At 33.9% G+C, this 8,738-nt stretch overlaps 1 pseudogene; it reads left to right on the top strand.

Annotated features, from left to right (window-relative positions):
- Positions 1 to 7,409: 7,409 nt before the first annotated feature.
- Positions 7,410 to 7,528, top strand: LOC120583401 (uncharacterized; annotated as a pseudogene).
- The last annotated feature ends 1,210 nt before the right edge of the window (positions 7,529 to 8,738 follow it).

Genomic DNA, 8,738 nt, shown 5'->3' with positions numbered 1-8,738 from the left:
TTTATTCTGCTATTAATAGTCACAAATACAAATTTATATCAACAAATCTAAAGGGCGCATATGACCAAATTTAATAACTTATGCTTAAGAAAACAATATTTAATTACAGTTTTAAAAGGTAGTATATTTTCTAGCCATTTGAAACACAAAACAGCCTTTCGGCAGTAATCTGGAGTTTATACCAAATGAAAGCATCTTGCTGAAATGTCTGTGGGTCCTCTTTGAGGTTCAGTGTTTCTTACGATGTGCATACAAAACAACTTACTGTTCAGAAGGCTGATTGGGGCAGTACAAAACCAAAGCTGTAATAATAGCCTAGCCCCTCATACCTCCCCAATGATTCAGACTCTGTATTTGCTAATAGATTGGAATGTAAACGTTCTTTATGGCAGATACATGTACTTTAAACTATACACCTGATTATTATATAGAATTGTGTGGGAAGAAGAGATATCTGTTTTTGATGTTTGTTCAAAGGCCACAGAAAGATCATCTCAGCCCCCAAATAAACTCCTACATGAGTTACCTGCATTATCTAACATTCTTATCATAAAAATTCATCCTACAGATTTTAATGTATTATCTCTAGAAATAAGACTTCCTTAAAGGGTTTTTGACTCACATGTTAATAGTTTTATATTTTCTCCAGTACATTATAATTTACAAAGTTCTTTATGGTACTTCCGTGGGCCTTCCTATTAGCGATGAGAAACTGAGATTCAGAAAAGTTACATAACTTGCCCAGGGTCATATAACTAATGGTGGATGGAAGCTTCTGACTCCAAATCTAATGCTTGTATTATTATGTTACAGCAAGGATATAGGAGACCGCTGGCTCACTAGTTAATACACAGGGTAGTTGAGCAGATTGATGGGTCAGAGGTGGGAGAGAATTGAAAAGGTGCTTTGGGTCAAAATGAATAGGGAGGTGGTCAAGGACACTGGGGACCCAGTATTGGATAGGGAGTGGGGCTGAGGTGAGAAACAGAGTTGATTTAAAAGAATCAAGATAGCAAAGACAGAACTAGAAATCCTAAGACCAACTTCACTCTTTAAGATTGCTCATGGTGATAATAGTTCTGTTCTTGCCACAGCTCCTAAGAGGCACCATGGTATTTTCTAACCATCGTTCTTTCATGGTTAGGGAATTTGGCCTTCTGCCTTTTCCAGAAATTCTTTATAGACCTATTTAGGCAAGAAAAGATACATTGCATTCTATAGTACTCTCTATGAATGGACTCAATGATATATAGGAGAAACTCTACAAACCAGTAGTTTCTATAGTTACAGATTTTCATTGTTGTCATTAGCAAGCATTCTTTTAGAGCTGGGGGATCTAAAGTCAGATTGTCTGGGTTAGGTACTTTCTTACTAGCTGTGTGACCCTGGGCAATTTCTGCATCTGTTAAATAGTCATAATGATAGTAGCTACTTCATAGGTTGTTGTAAAAATTACTTAAATAAATAAATGTAAAGCTCTTAGAACAAGGCCTGGTTCAGAAAAGCTTTCATTGAATTTAGTAATTATTATAATTCACAGAAAGTGAAAATCAAGGCATGTGACAAAAATTGTGGATATAATTGAAAAGATTACCTCAAAAATTTTGACATCTTAATTTATAGTAATTATTAGTATTTTTAAATAAGAACATTTTTTTCCTTTTATAGTTAATTAATAACACTTTGATGAGACTACTTTTCTAGGTTGGGACACATGATATAATTTATTAACATGTTTCCAGACAAAATATCAGTTGCTTTTTTCATCTTCTTTTCCATTCTTGAGGAAGTAAGAGTCAAGCATTTTGCCTTAAAACCTATAGAATTGAAAGAGAAATATTTATGTAACAAACAGCTGGAAAGACCAGGTACTACTGAAATATAAGAAATAAAACAGGGAAACTGGGCAGGAATTGAGAGGACACAGTTAGGAAAGGGGGTCTTTGGCCTAAATAGAAGGTTCTGGAAAATTCAGACATGAGAAGACAAATTACCATATTCTTTTGTTTGTTCAAGTCAGTTAGTTTATTTCTCATCAATATTATATGATGATGATAGAAGCTATTAAGAGTCAGGTAAAAGAAAATAATGCAGTTACTTTGTGCTTATCTACCTGAATTTTTATTCTATATTTCTTCTCATAGTTGTTTCTGTTTCTTGAACATTCCACACTCTCTCTTACTCTCTCTTGCCTTTTAATGGTAGAAACTTTGCATATATTGTACCCATCTTGCAAAAAAACTCCAAAACAAACTCATCCTTTGCCAGGTTAATGTCTCATCTCTCAAGTCTCTGTTTAAATGTCTCATCTTTGGGATATTTCACCTTACCCCCAGATCAGGTTAAATTCCCTATTAGATATTCTCACAGAACCTTCAGAACTTCCCTATTGCCATACTCTATTGTACTTCTCTAATTTTTGTCTTCTCTAGATTGTAAATTCCATGAGAGCACAGCTCTTGTCTCTGGGGTTCTGAAAAAATGTACTCTTATCTTGGTTTAGATGGTGGTTTACATACATAAAAATACATTGAGCTATACATCTAATATCAGAGTACATTATTATATGCAGGTTATGCCTCAATAAATAAGAAGGAAAAGTCAGGCACTTATCTGGATTTTTAATCTGCACAATATAAACCTTGAGTTTGTTGAACACTTTGAATTTCTATTAGAAAAGTTCTTCCTTTACTGAACTGAAATATGCATTTCCATAATCTTCATCTGTTGGCCATATATGTAGTATCTGAGCCAACATTAAATAATTCTATTTCTCTTTTTACACAATGCCTTTTTAAATATTTGATGAAAACTTTCATGTTCCAGTCTAATCCCAACCATTCCTCTCATGACAGTTTTAATTTTCTAATCATCCTGGTCTTTCTCCAGCAGATGTTCTTTAGTTTATTAATGTCCTTCAACAAATGGTATCTAGAACTGAACATGGCATTCCTAATATAATCTGACCAAAGCAGAGTACAGCTTGCCAACACTTCCCTTGAAACGCATATTTTGCTACTATTAAACAGACTAAAACATTTTTGTCAATTCTGTTTAGTATTCTCTTCTCATATTAAGATTCCTTTCAACTCAATTTTGCCATTAAATTAGATCTCTTTCATTCATATTTGCATAATTTATTTTTTAAACCAAATTCAGGCCATTGCATCCTGTTGGCTTCAGGCAATAATGGGTTTCAGCTTATTCCACTCCAAATTATATTCTCTCTCTATTTCATAGCTTTGTTATAAAGATTAAATATAATAATGCCTATGAAATGTGTTTTATGAAATTCATAGTATATGCAAATTTAAAGAAAATAATTATTGAGATAATTTTGAAACTTGAGTCTTTTATTATTTGATGTTGTTTATTAAGAATATTAAATATAAAAAGCAGAGACAGAATCCTATAGCATAACACCCTTTAAAGTGACATCATCAACACTTTTTGTCTTACTTGTTTCAGCATTATTGAACAGAAACATAGCCTAATGCCATATCAAGATAATCATGCTAAGCGAAATAAGCCATACTGAAAAAGTTGAAAATCATATGGTATCACTTATATGTGGGATATAAACTGAAAAGCAACAAATGAACAGGACAAACAGACTTAAGGACATGGACAATGGACTAGTGGTTACCAGAGAGTAGGGAGTGGGAGAGGAGGGAAGAGGTAGAGTAAAGAGGATCAAATATAGGGAAGTTGGGGGAGGGTGAAGTGGGTAAAGGGAGTCAAATATATGGTAGCATATATCCTTATGAAGGAAACAGGGTTCTGGGTGGTAATCACACAATTGAATATATAGACGTCAAATTATAATGTACGCCCGAAAATTATATAATTGTATTAACCAATGTTACCTCAATAAACTTAAATAAATAAATAAATAAATAAAAGAAAAACCATATCGAAACAAGATAGAAATTAAATTGTTTGCAGTTTTTGCTATCATCTCAACATATAATTAACTCCTTAAGCAGTAATCCTATATAGATATAATTACTACAGCTTTATAATACATTTTTCATATCTGATAGATCTAGGCTGTTCTTGGCTCTATAAATTTCCATAAACTATTGAATTCTAGTCCTGCACATGCACATGTTTGTGCTCACACACACACACATACACACACACACACATGTTTAGGATTTTGACTGGGTTTGCTTTGAATCTACAGATCAAGTGACAGAACTCAGACCTATTTACTAGGTCCCCAGCTTATAAAAGGATAGAACTCAGGCACCAGCCAGATGGAGGAGAAGTGGAGGGCAAAGGACAGGAGAAGGGTGCTGAACTTCCAGGACCTTTTTAAGTGCATCACTTTTTGTGAATCTCCACATAGTCACCAACCCAGAAGCTCTCAAACCTGTCCTTTTGGGTTTCTATGGAGGCCTTACTATACAGGCACAATTAATTAAATCATTGGCCATTGGCAATTGATTCAACCTCCAGCACCCTCTCCTCTCTCTCTCTGGGGCCTGGGGGTGGGAAGGGGCTGAAAGTTTCAACTCTCTAATCACTTTGTTCTCTTGGCAGCCAGTCCCCATCCTTAGGTGTAGTCTAAAAACCATTTCACTAACATAACTAAAGACACCTTAATTGCTTTTTTCTTGGGAAATTCCAAGAGTTTTAGTTCTGTGCCAAAAACTGGAAGACCAAATATATATTTCTAATTTTAAGAGACAATATCACAGGGCCTAGTACAGTTTTATTTTTATTTTATTTTATTTATTTGTTTGTTTGTTTGTTTGTTTTAAATCTTTACTGGTAAAGGCTACATTTTTCCATATGAAATCAAAGTGTCAAAGAGAGTGGTTATACTGAAAGTATGATGCCAAATGCCGCCTTCACATGGAAAACCAATGTTTGTTTACATCAATTGTGGGGTACATTTATTATTCTATTTGTTCCTTTCTTCTCTCCTCAGTTATCATATCTTGTCTGTGATCTAAAATTTACAGGTCCTATTTGCCATTCTGAATTTCTTCTTCATCTTAGGACATGGAGATCTTCTTGTTTTGAGTATGTCTAAGTGTTTTTAAACTTGTACATATTTTTTTCCTAATGTATTTGGAGTAAGGAGAGAAGACTTTATTATATGCTCATGTTACCTGGGAGCCTGGATTTAAAAAACCTATTGAATTTCATTTGGTCTGAAATTTTGGGTATGTATTTGATCACAGAAATCCTTATTTACGTAATATCTATTAATGTCCTATTGAACTCACATAGCATATGTTTAGAAACCCAATCTAGAATAAGCATATATTTTAATACAGGCAATCTTTTTTTGCTTAAACTAATAGACACCAAGATGATAGTGATGTGGCTTAATGGAGCAGAATTATTGCAGCTTTGAGACCAAACACATGAATACAAATCCTGGCCGTTCCATCATTAACAGTGTTGTGTTCAATGTCATTTATCTTCTCTAATTTTTCAGTTTCTTCATCTGTTAAATAGAGATAATACTAGTTTTCAGGGTAGTTATAAGGATTAAAATGCTGGTAGTAGGTTATCCAACCATTTTGTTGCCCCTTTTTACAGAAAAAAATTCTGCAAAATTTCTATACTTGTCTACATGCTTCTTCCTACACTCCTCTCTTAAACCCCTTCGAGTCAAGCTTTTGTCCCTACCACTCTACCAAAATTGCTTTTATCAAGGCCTCAAATAAGATTCACATTTCCAGACCCACTGGTTACTTATCAGTCCCCTAATTATTTGAAGAATCTTCATCATTTAACACAGGGATCACTCTTATTCTGGGATTTTTCTTTAGTGGGCTCTAGGTCACTATGGCTTCCTGTCCTTCTCCTTGCTTACTGGATGCTCCTTAAGCTCTTTCCCTGGTTTCTCTTTACCTTCTCAAAGTCTAAATGTTGGTATGTTGAAGAACTCACATTTGAGAACTGTTACCTATGCTATTTCCTAGATAATTACATCTATAACCCTATGCTATATGCTGACATCTCTCCCACTTATATATTGAGTCTCGACTACTCCCCTTAATCTCAGTCTTATATACTGAACCACCTATTTGATAATTCAATTTAGATGACTTATAAATATGTTATATTTACCACATACATAGCCACAATCTTAATTTCTCTCTCTTGAAACTGCTCTTCTCTCAGTTCTTCCAATTTCAGTAAAGGATAATGTTATTCTTCCAGTTGGCTCAGGGTAAAAAGCTTTGGAATAATTATTTACTCTCTTCTTCCTCCAGCGCTCAGGGCCAACTTCATGGATACCTGACCTGTGTAGTAAACAGAAGCTTGCCCTTAAAAGGGTCTGGTGGTTGATTTAATGCTTTGCTCTTGTCATCTCAAAATTATTAATACTTTTTTATTATTTAGAAAATACTTTATTAGTATCTGTAATGAAACTCATGTAGATAAGACCTTACATATTTAATACTGTATGTTATCCCTGTACAAATGGAAATAAAATTAAGCTTGACATTTTTAGACTAATATGGCTATTAATTTCTGTACAGTGCCAACTCAGCATGGTAGAACTGGGACACTTTTTCCAAAGTTAACAGCACGGCTAAAGATTCCAAAAATCCAAATTATATATATAGTATGTATATATTTATTTATACAAAAAGATGTTATGCACCAGTAACAGCAATAGCTTTTCCAGGTTCTATAATAATCTGAGCAAAATTATAGAGACAACCAGCACTCGCTGTTAAAAAAGAAAGTAAAAGGTAAAAACAAAAACCCAGAAAACAGCAAAGTTCTCTTAGTATTGTGATATCTGGCATGATTTTTAAAATTATCTTCTCAATCATCATCTGGAAAGAAAACATTCTAGAATAAAGTCATTAAAATGGTTCTGATAAAGCAATGTCACTAATGCATATCATAAAGCAGGTATAAGAAATTTTACATCCACAGAGGTATGATGCTGTACTGTCCTACATCTGTAATAATAAAGAATACAATTAAAAGGCATTATTTGAAGCTTGATTTTACTTTTCCAGCAGAGGATCCAAAGGATGGTATGACACATCTCTGGTAAAGAAATACATCTTCTTAGGATTTCCTTTCACTGGCTGTGCTCTTTATGAACATCACCTTAAAACTGTTAAAACAAACAAAAACCAAAACCATTGGATTTATACAAAGATGACTGAATGAAGGCAAGCAAGACTCAACACAACTAAAAATTATTAATTTTTGAACAAGGGGCATTGCATCTTCACTTTCTTTCACAGTCCTGCTCATATCTAACATCTAATCTCTCTCGATTTTTCTACTACAGCTAATACCATCATTTCTTACCTGGACTAGTGCAATTACTTTTCAGCTGGTTAACCAATTTCCATTTTTGCCTTCAACAGTCTTTTTACTACATAACAGCTGGAATTATCCTTTTAAAAAGAAATCAGATTATCTACAGCCATGCCACCCTGAACATGCCCGTTCTTGTCTGATCTTGGAAGCTAAGCAGGGTCAGGCCTGGTTAGTACTTGGATGGGAGACCACCTAGGAAGACCAGGTGCTGTAGTTGTTTAAAAAAGAAAAGAAAAGAAATCATATGATGTCACTCTCTCTTAATTAAAATCCTCCGACAGTTTCCGCTATCACTCAATAAGCTTCATACTTTCTTACTTATCTTAGAAAGTCCTATATGATCTGACTTTTACCTAAGTCACTACCATTCTATCTTCTATGACTTCACTCTGTGATCCCTCCACTCCAACCACACTGGGCTCTTCCATACTCTTCTAACACGTTAGGCCCATTTTGGCTTCAGGGCCTTTACTGTTCTCCCTTGCTGGAATGCTCTTTCCCAAAATATCTGCATAGCCTGCTCCCTCATTTCCTCGAAGTCGCTCCTAAAATGTTACCTTAGTGAGGCATTTCCTGACCATCCTATATAAAATACTCATTTTCCTCATCACCTCATTGTGTTCTATCTACTGTATTTTTTAATTGAAATTATTTTATTATAAAATATTTGCCACATAAAATAATAAGTGTATAAATTTTGAACCATTATTATAAAATGATTATTTATGAACACACTACCCTGCTTAAGAACCAGGCACCACCAATGCTATAGAATTAAATTGCTCTTTCCTTCCCTTGTTCCTCTCCTACCCTCTGAGAAAACCAGCACCCTGGATCATCTTGCCTTTGCTTTAAAAAAAATCATTTTATTACATATATTTTTTAGTTTTGCGTAACTTTTAGGCTTTATAAGGTGCTGTTATACTAAGTCTTCTTTGACTTGCTAGTATCCTAAAAACTAAAATTGGGTTTGTAAAATAAATCTGTGTTGTTGAAGATATAGTTCATTCATTTTCACTGTTATAGACTATTTCATATCATTCCATTTTCCTACTGTGTTGTTTCATATATGTATATTTTACATATATATGGCTATTGCAATCAATGCTGCTGTGAACACTTTAATACATATATGCTGGTACATAGATACAAGGAGTTCTCTAGGCTATGTACTTAGGAGTGAAATTGTCCATGTTTAACTTGAAAAAATTCCAGATTATTTTCCAAATTCCAAATTGAATGAACTAATACACTTGAGATAGTAATATACAAAAGTTCCCATTGTTTCATATTTTTACCTACATGGTATCTTCATAATTCTTTTTTTTTTCTTCTTTTTTTTTTCGTAGTGATAAAATGACATCTTATTGTTCTCTTAGTTTGGTTTCAAAGATTTCTAATGAGATTACCCTTTTAACCATATGCTT

This window comes from Pteropus medius, unplaced genomic scaffold, assembly GCF_902729225.1.
Source record: "Pteropus medius unplaced genomic scaffold, Ma_sr-lr_union100, whole genome shotgun sequence".
NCBI classification, from domain to species: Eukaryota; Metazoa; Chordata; class Mammalia; order Chiroptera; family Pteropodidae; genus Pteropus; species Pteropus medius.
This window is presented reverse-complemented; position numbering and strand designations above follow the sequence as displayed.